Source organism: Patagioenas fasciata, unplaced genomic scaffold (assembly GCF_037038585.1).
Source record: "Patagioenas fasciata isolate bPatFas1 unplaced genomic scaffold, bPatFas1.hap1 Unplaced_7, whole genome shotgun sequence".
In the NCBI taxonomy this organism is placed as follows: domain Eukaryota; kingdom Metazoa; phylum Chordata; class Aves; order Columbiformes; family Columbidae; genus Patagioenas; species Patagioenas fasciata.
This window is the reverse complement of record NW_027288789.1, coordinates 1,527,190-1,540,792: the sequence shown is the minus strand read 5'-3', so window position 1 is coordinate 1,540,792 and position 13,603 is coordinate 1,527,190.

Below are 13,603 nucleotides of genomic sequence, written 5' to 3'. Positions count from 1 at the left end.
AATAACATGGTCCCAGATACGATGTTGGCAGAAAAAGGTGATACATGTCTAACCACAACTTCAGCAGAAGAATTGGCTGAGAATTCAGGTGTAGATAGTCCACTCAGGGGATTGTTAGAATCTTGGTTTGGAAAATTGAGAGAAATTACTTCTTTAATCGTAGTAACAGAAGCACTGATTTCTATAGCGTGCTACATCATTCTGTGTCTGCGAGGACTTGTTCAACACCTTACTGAGACAGCTCTATCAAAGCAAGTGCCTTTAGGGCCACTGCCATGCTCAGATAAAATGATCCTGCTAAAAGAACAAGAAGAAAGAAGGAACAGCAAATGCATAACTCCAGAAGAAAAACGTGAAATCATCTTGTCTAGGCTTGAAGCCTCCTATAGAACTGTATCATAAGAAAGTGCAAAACCTCCTCCATTTCAGTCCTGCAGCTCGGCACTACTTTTTCCTCTTCCCTCCCTTTGGCTTGCTCCCTTCGCTTTCTCCCTTTGTTCCATATCCTTCTTTCCGATTTGGCTCTTGGAGACTTTTGGCCACGCTGGACCTAAGTCTGGGGATGTTTTGGAAACTTTTCAGAGGCCTCGCTGGTGACAGGGGGGACAGCAGGCAGTGACAGGCCCGGGGCTGACAGGCTCCCCCTCCCCTAGGGGGCGCTCGGCTGCCACACCCAGCTGACATAGAACCTTTGTCACAATGCCCGCTACCGTGGTGAGGCTGCGGGCACTCTGCGGGTGACAGGGACACAACAAGACTTGGTGTCAGCTCAGCAACTTCTCAGCTCCCCAAAGAAGCTGAATTCTGCAAATTGCTGCTGTTGCTCTTGAAATGATGTCATCAGGTGGGTGTTTTGGTGTAATACACTGAAAACCAGAGCAGAAGTGCTGAAATATTCCCATGGTATGCATGGTCTTAGGAGCAAAGCACCATGACTCAGCCTAAGTAGATCTGCCGCTTATTCTTTTGTACTGCCAGCAGATTGTGGAAGTAGAGTATAAAAACCATCCTTATGGAGAGATCTTTGCATTTTAGGCTTAGTCTAAGTGTCTCAAGTAGCCGGGGTTTTTGTTTGGGCCTAATCCATCAGGTCTGATGGCTTTCCTCCTCGTCTCCAGATGAATGTGGTAGAAAATATAAAGCAAGGAAACGTCCTTTGGCCTAGCCTTGCCTTGCCCTGCCTTATTTCCTTCTCATCCTGTTCTCTGTCCCAAACTCTCTCACTAAGCCCTCGTCTGGCTGCATGTCTCTTCTTTCCTCTCTCCTTTTCTCAAACTCTCCTGCTTCCTGGCTTTTGTCTTTCCATTCCTCCATTTCAGTCCTGCAGCCCGGCACTAGATTTTCCTCTTCCCTCCCTTTGGCTTGCTCCCTTCGCTTTCTCCCTTTGTTCCATATCCTTCTTTCCGACTTGTCTCTTGGAGACTTTTGGCCACGCTGGACCTAAGTCTGGGGATGTTTTGGAAACTTTTCAGAGGCCTCGCTGGTGACAGGGGGGACAGCAGGCAGTGACAGGCCCGGGGCTGACAGGCTCCCCCTCTCCTAGGGGGCGCTCGGCTACCACACCCAGCTGACATAGAACCTTTGTCACAATGCCCGCTACCGTGGTGAGGATGCGGGCACTCTGCGGGTGACAGGGACACAGCAGGACTTGGTGTCAGCTCAGCAATTTCTCAGTTCCCCAAAGAAGCTGAATTCTGCAAATTGCTGCTGTTGCTGTTGCAATGATGTCATCAGGTGGGTGTTTTGGTGTAATACACTGAAAACCAGAGCAGAAATGCTGAAATATTCCCATGGTATGCATGGTCTTAGGAGCAAAGCACCGTGACTCAGCCTAAGGACATCTGCCGCTTATTCTTTTGTACTGCCAGCAGATTGTGGAAGTAGAGTATAAAAACCATCCTTATGGAGAGATCTTTGCATTTTAGGCTTAGTCTAAGTGTCTCAAGTAGCCGGGGTTTTTGCTTGGGCCTAATCCATAAGGTCTGATGGCTTTCCTCCTCATCTCAAAATGAATGTGGTACAAAATATGTAACCAAGGAAATGTCTTTTGACCTAGCCTTGCCTTGCCTTGCCTTATTTCCTTCTCATCCTTTTCTCTGTCCCAGCCTGTCAAGGGTTAGGATTGTGGGGTGACAAACAAACCCTGGCAGATGTATTATTAACCTCCTCTCCCCCCACTTCCCCCTTTTGCCCCTCCCTCTCCCCCCTTTTACACTCAGGGCAGGCGATTGGGAGGGAAAGAAGGACAGAGAGAAGAGAGTTGGAAAAGTTAAAGATGTTTTACTAATTCTACTACTAAGAATAGAGAAAATAATACAAAATATACAAAACCAATCTTGTAAGTCTCAGCAACTCCGCAGAGCCAGCACCCAAAGTCCTGGATTAGGCTCTGTAGCCAACCGGAGCTGGATTCAGTCTGTCACTAGGCCTCAGTTCACAGGGACGACCAGCAAGGTCCTCTCCTAATGTCAGCCATGAGGAAAAAAGGGAAAAAGGAACGAGATCCTCATGTGTTGCTTTATCCATGCGAGCCACGGAACCTGACACACCAATATGATGTTCACAGAGTTTGCTTTATTGTCGGACCGGGCTAGCTTTATAGCAAAGCTGCCCTGTCCACGCGCCTTACAACAATGTGATTGGTTGTAACTCGTGTTATACAATAACATGATAGGCTGCATGTACTGTCCACGCGCTCTGCACGCATGTGTCCGGCGATTGCTCACTCATTATTACATTCTAATGGTGCTCCTTTAGTCTCTTTTGTCTCTGGCTTCACCTCTCAGCCAGGCTGGTGACAACCCCATCCCCCTGGGGCGGGGGGGGGCTCTGCCACTACATCTCCCCCTCTTTTATTTAATATTAACAATACGCCATATCATGCTTTAAATACAGTGTGAAATACAGGGTAAGAACATTAAGGCTAATACAATTACAATTAACAAGAACAAACCTGTTTTCAATATTCCTTTTAACCAAACAAGGCATTCACCCCAAAAAACCCAGTATCTTCTGTTGTTTTCTTGTTCTGCAAATCTTCTATCTTTTTAACTTTTAAGTTCAAACAACACATACAATCAAACTCTTCATAACTGTGAACATGTCCAATAAGAAAAAATTAATTGCTGCTCTGTTTTACAAAGTGGTATTCTCAACATTGGCTACATTCGTTGCTTAAAGCGATAACATGTCTGAGGTTAAGGGTTGTCATCACTGCAATCGGTTTCTTCTCTGTTAGCTAGCCAAGGTCTCACCCACTTTGCTGGGATCCATGAATTTTTGTGGTTACCTGTAGAAACACAAGCATATCCCCTTCCCCAGGTTATTAGTGACATAGGACCTTCCCATTGTTGTGTTGTCGGATTAAACACACTAACCTTAGGCACATTTTCGGAAAAATCTTTGACATTTTTGATTTGGTGCATAACAACCGGTTCCATTTCAGTTTCACTTTTAGGATTAAGCCAGTTCAGCACATACAATGCCTTCATCAATACCTCTTCTGGGCTCACACCAATTGCCCCTTGTTTTTTCAAAACAGACAAAAGATTTTTAATGCACGGTGTGCACGCTCAATAATTGCTTGGCCAGTAGAATTATAAGGGATTCCAAACAGGTGTTGTACCTTCCACTGGGTGAGGAAGGCTGCAAGTCTGTCAGAGTGGTATGCAGGACCATTATCTGTTTTGATTTGTGTAGGGACACCCATGACAGCAAAAGCTTGTAGTAAATGACGTTTTACTGCCTTTGCATTTGCTGAGGTCAAGGCTGTAGCCCACAGCAGTCCTGAACAGGTATCTATGGAGACATGAATGTACTTTTGTCTGCCAAATGGTGCAAATTCAGTAATATCAGTTTGCCATAACTGACCTGGCTGCAAGCCCCGAGGATTTACTCCCTTTTGTTGGAGAGGGACTATGCGGGCACAATCAGGACAAGCTGCAATAATGGCTCGAGCTTGTTCCTTTGTAATTGTAAACTGCTTTCGGAGTGCTGCTGAGGATTGATGAAAGAATTCGTGAGCTTGTCTGGCTTGTTCAAAAGGGGATATATCTGCTACTGCCACAAGTTTGTCTATGATGCTGTTTCCCTCTACTAGACCACCTGGTATGTTAGTATGGCTTTTTATATGCATGATAAATACTGGTGCTGTCCTATAATCTAATACGTTCCACAAATCTAACAATGCTTCAAACAACAAGGAATTGGAAACTCGCTGCAAAAGCGCTCTATGTATTCTTTGTACAATTCCCACAACATAAAGAGAATCTGTTACCAGATTAACTGGAGAGTTATGCCATTTTTGCAATGCTGCTGTCACCGCTCGCAATTCTAAAATTTGAACCGATCCTTCAGCTATGACAATCTGTGAATGCCACTGACCATTCTCAAACCATACAAAGCCTCCTTTGCATGAGCGACTACTCGCATCTGTGAAAATGGTTATAGCATCTAGTGGATGTTCACTAACAATTGACATAGGCTCTAAGGGGAGGTTGGTCTTAAATATAGGATGTGGTGGATAATGATTGTCCACCTGCACCGGAATCCGGGCAAGAGCTGAGGCAAGATCGTCATGTTTGAGAAGGATCTGTTCAAACAAATTGAGGGAAATAGGGATCACAATTTTAGCAACATATAGTCCAGACAATGTCAGAAATCTGCTTAGTCCTTTCACTATCACTTGGGCAATGGCTTCCCACCTCTGAATGATGGCTTTTTGGTTTTGGCTGTTTAAAAATATCCATTCTAATATTACCAATGGATCCTTTTCTTCCGTGCTCCACTGGGCCAAAAGTCCTGCCACTTCCTTATTGGTATTATAGACATAGAGAGTAACAGGCAATTCTGATCTTACCCGCTGAGCAGTATTCTGTGAAACTTTTCTTGCAATCTGCTCAAGCGCTTTCTGTGCTTCTGGTGTGAGGCACCGTGGTTCTTGGGGGTCTCGTCCCCCACGGAGGAGACTAAACAGCGGTTGCAAATCTGTATTTGTAATACCCACAACATTTCTTATCCACTGTAAGTCCCCTACTAACTTCATTGCATCGTGAAGGGTTGCTATCTTTGCTTTCACAGTAAGCTTCTGAGGTCTAATCATGGCCTGAGTTAGTTCATATCCTAAATATTTCCATGGTGCGGTTTGCTGTACCTTTTCTGGTGCCACAACCAGACCCCATTGACCTAATTGCTTTGTCAACTGAGTTATTATGTCCTTACTAATTTTCTCTTTATTGCACAAAAGGATATCATCCATATAATGATAGATGATCATCTGAGGGTGTTGTTGCCTGAATGATTTTAAAGCCAAATCTACATACCATTGGCAAATAGTAGGAGAATTTTTCATTCCCTGAGGTAGCACTACCCAATGATATCTTTTTGTGGGAGCTTGATGATTAAGCACTGGAACAGTAAAGGCAAATTTTTCACAATCCTCTGGGTGTAAAGGAATCGTGAAAAAACAATCCTTCAGATCAATGACAGTTATATCCCAATCTTTTGGAAGCATGGTTGGGGTAGGAAGACCTGGTTGTAGTGCCCCCATATCTTTCATTACTGCATTAATTGCCCTGAGGTCCTGTAACAAACGCCACTTCCCTGATTTCTTCTGGATAGTAAAAACAGGTGTATTCCACGGGCTGGTGGAAGAGACCAAATGTCCGAGACTGAGTTGCTCTTCAACCAGCTCCTCTAAATGTGCGAGCTTTTCTTTTGGTAATGGCCATTGATCCACCCAGACAGGATCATTTGTTTCCCAACTCAGCTTCATACATGGCCGGGTGTTGCTCGCTGCAATGGCCATTATTAAAAAGGTGACTGCATAACTATTCCCCACTGAGACATCACATCCCTTCCCAATAATGCAATTGTTGTGTTTAGAACATAAGGTCGTACTCATGCCTCTAAGCCCTCGCCCTCCTCCCTTATCTTAACCATATGTGTGCTGATGTGGGTGGGAGTGGCCCCCCCTATCCCCACTACCATGGTATTTACTGCTTCTAAAGGCCAACACAAAGGCCAGTCAGTGCGAGGGATAATCGTCACATCTGCGCCTGAATCTAAAAGCATTCTTTTCCTCTTAATCTCACTGCCAGGCCCAATAATGGAAACTACCCTAGATGGTTTGTCCAAAGTCAGTTTTTCCGTGAAAGCAACCACAGGGGCTCCAGTAGAACCAAAACCTTTCTGACCTCTTTCTGTACTTAAAGCCTTTGGAACACATGCTTTAAAAGGTACCAATTGTGCTATACGGGTCCCCTGTTTAATAGTCACAGGGGGTGTTAAGACTTGCAACATAATACCTATGGGTCCAACATAATCAGAGTCTATTAATCCTGGCAAAACAAACAACCCCTGTCTTGAAGCAGAAGAACGACCTATTAAAAGTGCACTCAATCCAGACCCTAGGGGCCCTGTTACTGTAGATGGAACTACATGTACAGACCGGTCTGTTATTGTGACATCTGTTCCCACGGCCAGATCGACGCCTGCGCTTCCTGAGGTTGCTGCCCTGAGCTCGGACAAGCAACCATGGCTGTTCCCCCTCTCGGCTGGTATTGTGGTGTCATCGCGCCCCAGCCCCTGGCGCTGGTCCTCCCGTTTCCCGGCAGCGGTGTCCCATCTTTTTTAAATCTTGATTGACACTCCACTGCTCGGTGTCCATACTTATCACACCGACTGCACGTGCCATCAAAGCGCAAATTATTGAGAGGGGCTGGTGACTGACTAGTGCCATTACTAGGTCCCCCTCTCCGAGTATACTGAGGGCAATTTCTTCTAATATGTCCTGTTTGTCCACAAGTAAAACATGCTAGGCCGCGAGAAGAAGGGCTTCGACCTTTCATTGCAGGCTTAAGTGCTGCAGCCAAGGCCGCAGCGTGGGCTTGAGCATGTATTTTTGCTTTTTCTACCTCCTGTTGCATAATTGGTACCCGTGTGCAAGCTTCCACCATCTCTGCTAAAGAAGCACTTTTTCCCAAACCGGCTAATATCTGTTGGCATTGGGTGTTTGCATTCATCATAGCCAAATCTTTCCCCACAGCAGCTTTTGCCTCTGGAGTCAAGTTAGGAGAGGCATCTATAGCTTCTTTCAAACGATCTACAAACTTCATATATGGTTCCCCAGGATCCTGCTTTATTGTAGAATAGGGTGGCACAGGGTTACCTATATTTGGCAATTCTTTCACTGCCGCCAAGGCAAGCCCTTGCGTTTGCTGCAAAATCCTTGGATGAAGTGCTGCCTGAGTAGCACCATCCGCATATTGCCCACGACCCAGTAACTGGTCCATGCTAGCTAACCGCAACGGATCATCAGCTGGTAAACGAACATTTTCTAATACTGCCAATTCCACTTTCCCCTGCCACTTGTCCAAGAACAGCAAATACCCTGTTGGAGGAAGCAATAACTCCATCAATGCCCTAATATCTGTTTGAGTTAGTACTTGCTCCTTGAAAAATGAATTGATTAGCTGCATCACATGCTTATTATCCGTACCATATTGCATAACTGCACTTTGCAATTGCTTAACCGTTTTCCAATCAAAAGGCGACCACTGCCTTTGTCCTCTATTATCTATGTGCACTGGCACTGCTGTAATACTACCAGGTAACATGATCCCTTCAATAGTTGCATCTCTGATTACTCCTTGCCAACGTTGCCCTGCATTATAAGAATGATCTCGAGGAATATCTCTACCCTGATGCACAGGGGCAGCACCCAAATTATCATTATTATCACTGCTATACAATTCCCTTGTGTTTCCCTGTGGATCAGTAAGTCGGCGTATATTTGCAAACCGATCTGCTAACCCAGTCTCCAGCCCTTTTCCATATCGCGCTCTCAAATATTCATCTGCTTCTCTTACAGACCACATCCCATCTTCAACACATTGTCTAGCCCATTTTTGTATTTGCTCCCTTTTGATACGGAGCTCCTCGGGAGTGAGGTCTAATTCCACCCCCTCCCTTTCCTGTTTTCCCCGTTTTTCACATTCCCTGCCAATTGCCTCCAGCCCGTCCTTAATTGCATCTGACGCCTTTTTATATGCTATTAACCGCGAAGTTTTACTGTTACCGCCATCTAGTCGTTTCATAGCTTCTAGAACTTCTTGCATCTGGCTCTCCTGCCGTCTCAGTAAGTCCTTCAGGCTCTGCACGTGGCTCTCCTCCTGGAACTCAGGGCGATTCTGCGGTGCTCCGTCGTGGTGTTCCATCGGGTCCTCCGGCAAAGGCACGTCGGCTGGATTAACTTGTCCTGGCTTGTTGAAACTTGCCGGTTGCTGCCATTCGTCGTCGGAGCCAGGCAATGGCTCAACGGGCGCAGAGGGTATAATTTGCTCTCCGCCCCAGAACTCCAGATCTGATACGGGACATACCAGCGGTGTTGATTCTTCGGAGTTCTCGGAGGGTGGGCAGCTCGCAGCGGGCGGCTCCGAGGGGACGGCACACAGCTCCGGCTCCTCTGAGACTTCCTGCATTAGCTGCCTGACCTCCCGCCAGGGTCCGGCGAGATCGCAAGCCTCGCGGCTCCCCCTTGTAACCGCTTCCCATAGTTCGGTCCCTATGTCCTCCCATGTACCGGGAGAAAAAAATTCATCCGTCGAACGAACACAGCCCTTACGCTGGGCGAATTGTAAAAGGCGCTCCACCGCGTCTTTTTCCAAAATTCTTCCTGTTCTTGCAGCCAGCTGCAGAATACTTCTCACTATTATTTTTTCTTCCACGGATGCCGTGTTTCCCATGCCACCTGCTTCTTCGTAGGCCTACTTTCCGCTATGATTGAGCGCCGGGCTGGTGTCGCCCCCAGGTGGCGTCCTCGCGTCTTCACTTCCGGCGATCTTGCTTCGATACGAAGTATCACGTCGGGGTCACCAAAGTGTTGCTTTATCCATGCGAGCCACGGAACCTGACACACCAATATGATGTTCACAGAGTTCGCTTTATTGTCGGACCGGGCTAGCTTTATAGCAAAGCTGCCCTGTCCACGCGCCTTACAACAATGTGATTGGTTGTAACTCGTGTTATACAATAACATGATAGGCTGCATGTACTGTCCACGCGCTCTGCACGCATGTGTCCGGCGATTGCTCACTCATTATTACATTCTAATGGTGCTCCTTTAGTCTCTTTTGTCTCTGGCTTCACCTCTCAGCCAGGCTGGCGACAACCCCATCCCCCTGGGGCGGGGGGGGGCTCTGCCACTACACTCATGATCTCCCAATTTTATATGAAGTATTCATGTGAATGGAATGTTATACACCATTGGTCAGTCTCTCGGTCATCAGTTTTCTCGTTGCCCCTCTCGCAAGATGTCCATCCGTGCTTATCAATAAGTTTGCATTCCATTGCTGGGTTTAACCAAAACATGTGTTGGGTTCTCCAGGAAAATGCAGCTAACATGAAGGCTTTAGCTGACAGGCAAATTCACTAAAAGAGAAACTTGTTTTTAGCAAAACCAGGACATTCCACCCCTTATAATATGCCTTTCACTGAATACTTAAACCTTATCAATACAATCTATCAATACAATCTAATTAATCACTACTACTATATATATATACATATGTACATATATACACAGGAGTAATTAATCAGTGGACCATCCTTTGAAAAGTTCATTAAGTTCATTTTGTCACAACAGTCTCCCAGGGCAGGAAAAATCGTACAAGTGCATCTCATGACCACTGTTTGTGGGTTAAGGACACCAACTTCGAAGAAGGTGTCGGGCGCCACTCGAAGAAGCCAGCGCTGGTTTCATCACCATTGTCTTGATCTGAAAGACACTTATTAAACATTGTTAGTGCGGCAATTCACATCATACAGTTCAGCATTGCATATTTTCACCTAAAATCAAATCCACTTGAGGTACACACCGAACTTCTCCATCCTTAAGCATCACCCACCAGGTGCTGCCAGGTCCCTGGGCAAAAACAATCCCACAAATAGGTTTGCCTTTGCCTGAGGCAGGAGTAACCCAGACTGCCTTTCCTAAGATATTTTTCATGTGTACTACAGGGACTTTATCTCCTTCTACAGTCCGTAGAATTTCTGATTGGGCAGGCCCGGCTCGATTGGTTGATCCCCTGGTGTTGACCAACCAAGTGGCTTTTGCTAAATGTGAATCCCAGTTTTTAAAGGTTCCACCACCAAGTGCCTTTAGTGTAGTTTTTAACAAACCATTGTACCTTTCAATTTTCCCAGAGGCTGGTGCATGATATGGAATATGATACACCCACTCAATACCATGTTCTTTGGCCCAATTGTCTATAATACTGTTTTTGAAATGAGTACCATTGTCTGATTCAATTCTTTCTGGCGTACCGTGCCACCAAAGGACTTCCTTCTCAAGGCCCAAGATAGTATTTCGGGCTGTAACATGAGGTAAGGCATATGTTTCCAACCATCCAGTGGTTGCTTCCACCATTGTAAGTACATAACGCTTACCTTGATGTGTTTGTGGAAGTGTGATATAATCAATCTGCCAAGCTTCTCCATACTTATACTTTAACCATCGCCCCCCATACCATACAGGTTTTAACCGTTTTGCTTGTTTGATTTCGACGCAAGTTTCACATTCATGAATAACCTGTGAAATAGTGTCCATAGTTAAATCCACCCCTCGATCACGAGCCCATTTGTATGTTGCATCTCTACCTTGATGCCCTGAAGCATCATGGGCCCACCGAGCTAGGAAAAGTTCACCTTTATGTTGCCAGTCCAAGTCCACCTCAGCTACTTGAATCTTAGCAGCTTGATCTGCTTGTTGGTTGTTTAGATGTTCCTTGGTGGCTCGACTTTTAGGCACATGAGCATCTACATGACGAACTTTCACAGGCAGGCTCTCTAGCCGCGCAGCAATGTCTTGCCACAGTGTGGCAGCCCAAATGGGTTTACCTCTGCGCTGCCAGTTGCTTTTCTTCCATTGCTGTAGCCACCCCCACAAGGCATTTGCTACCATCCATGAGTCAGTATAGAGATAAAGTATTGGCCACTTCTCTCGTTCAGCAATGTCCAAAGCCAGCTGGACGGCTTTCACTTCTGCAAACTGACTGGATTCACCTTGTCCTTCAGTGGCTTCTGTAACTTGTCGTGTGGGACTCCACACAGCAGCTTTCACCTTCGATGTTTTCCTACAAGACGACAGGATCCATCTGTGAACAGCGCATACTGCTTATCAGTCTCTGAAAGCGTATTATATGGTGGTGCTTCTTCAGCACGTTTTACTTCCTCCTCATCTGGAGACATCCCAAAGTCTTTGCTTTCTGGCCAGTCTGTAATAACTTCTAATATCCCTGGACGGTTGGGACTTCCAATTCGAGCTCATTGCGTGATCAGTGCAATCCATTTACTCCATGTAACTTCGGTTGCATGATGTGGAGAGGGAACCGTCCCTTTGAACATCCAGCTCAGCACCGGCAGTCGAGGTGCCAGGAGGAGCTGTGCTTCAGTGCCGATCACTTCTGAAGCAGCTCGAACTCCTTCATATGCTGCTAGTATCTCCTTTTCAGTTGGAGTACAGTTGGCCTCAGATCCTTTGTATCCTCGACTCCAAAAACCTAAGGGTCGACCTCGGGTTTCTCCTGGTGCTTTCTGCCAGAGGCTCCAGGTAAGTCCATTATTATCGGCTGCGGTGTAGAGCACATTTTTAACATCTAGTCCAGTTCGGACTGGTCCAAGGGCCACCGCATGAGTTATCTCACGCTTAATTTGTTCAAAGGCTTGTCGTTGTTCAGGGCCCCACTCAAATTGGTTCCTTTTACGAGTCACTCGATAGAGAGGGCTCACAATGTGGCTGTAGTCAGGAATGTGCATTCTCCAAAAACCTACAACGCCTAAGAAAGTCTGTGTCTCCTTTTTATTAGTAGGTGGAGACATTGCTGCAGTTTTGTTGATCACATCCATCGGGATCTGACGACGGCCATCTTGGCATTTTATTCCTAAAAACTGGATCTCTCGTGCAGGTCCCTTGACCTTGCTCCGTTTTATGGCAAAACCAGCATCCAAAAGAATATGAATTATTCTCTCACCTTTCTCGAAGACTTCTTTCGCTGCGTCGCCCCATACGATGATGTCACCAATATATTGCAAGTGTTCTGGAGCTTCACCTTGCTCCAGCGTGGTCTGGATCAGTCCGTGGCAGATGGTAGGGCTGTGTTTCCACCCCTGGGGCAAGCGATTCCATGTATACTGGATGCCCCTCCAGGTGAAAGCAAACTGTGGCCTGCACTCTGCTGCTACAGGAATAGAGAAAAATGCATTAGCAATGTCAGTTGTAGCATCGCACTTCACTGCCTTTGACTCCAGTTCAAATTGCAGTTCTAGCATGTCAGGCACAGCAGCACTCAGTGGTGGTGTAACTTCATTCAGGCCACGATAGTCTACAGTTAGTCTCCACTCGTCATTAGACTTACGCACTGGCCAGATTGGGCTGTTAAAAGGTGAGCGAGTCTTACTGATCACACCCTGGCTTTCCAATTGACGAATCAGCTTCTGGATAGGAATCCAAGAGTCTCGATTGGTGTGATATTGCTGGCGATGCACCGTCGTGGTAGCAATTGGCACCTGCTGATCATCAACCATCAGCAGTCCTACAACAGAAGGGTCATCTGAAAGACCAGGCAAATCAGACAGCTGTTCAATTTTCTCAGTGTCCACAGCTGCTATACCAAATGCCCACCTATACCCTTTTGGGTCCTTAAAATACCCTCTCCTGAGGTGGTCTATACCAAGGATGCACGGAGCATCTGGACCAGTCACAATGGGATGCTTTTGCCAGTTTTTTCCAGTTAGGCTCATTTCAGTCTCTACAACAGTCAGTTCCTGGGATCCCCCAGTCACTCCAACAATATTGATGGATTGTGTTCCTTTATAATTAGAAGGAATTATTGTGCACTGAGCACCAGTGTCCACTAAAGCTTTGTACTCCTGGGGTTGTGTTGTACCAGGCCATTGTATTTGTACAGTCCAATAAACTCTGTTATCCCTTTCCTCCACCTGGTTGGAAACAGGGCACCTCTAATTCCTGTTTTGCACAGTCTCTGGGTGTGAATTAGAGGTTCCTTCAAGAGCATCAGAATCTCTTCTGCTCCTTTTGTAAACTGGAGCAGCCACCTTCCTAGGAGTTTTTCCTTTTATCTCACGTACTCGTTCTTGAAGTTCTGAGGTAGGCCTTCCATGCCACTTATTCATGTTTTCTCCCTGCTCATGTAGGAAGAACCACAGTGAACCTCTTTTTGTGGGCTGCCTCTGCCCTCTCTCTCGAGATTGGAAACGCCTTCTCCTAACAGCTGAAACATAGGTTTGTGCAGGTCGTGAACGGTACGAGTCTTCTCTGAGCTCTTTGATTTCTTGCAACAGCTTTTCAAACCGGTCATCAGATTTTTCACACAGTTTCTCCACAGTGGAGACACAAGCCCGTAGAGAACCAGCAAGGCTGTCCTCAAAGTACCGGAGCTGCTCAATCACTTCATTAATTTCTTGTATACCTCTAGCTGACCAGACCATTCCTGCCAATGACTTAGCATATGCAGGTGGTGCACTTTGTACAAATCTGCACCACATAGATTTTGTACGATTGATTCTATCTGGGTCTGTCCCCTCT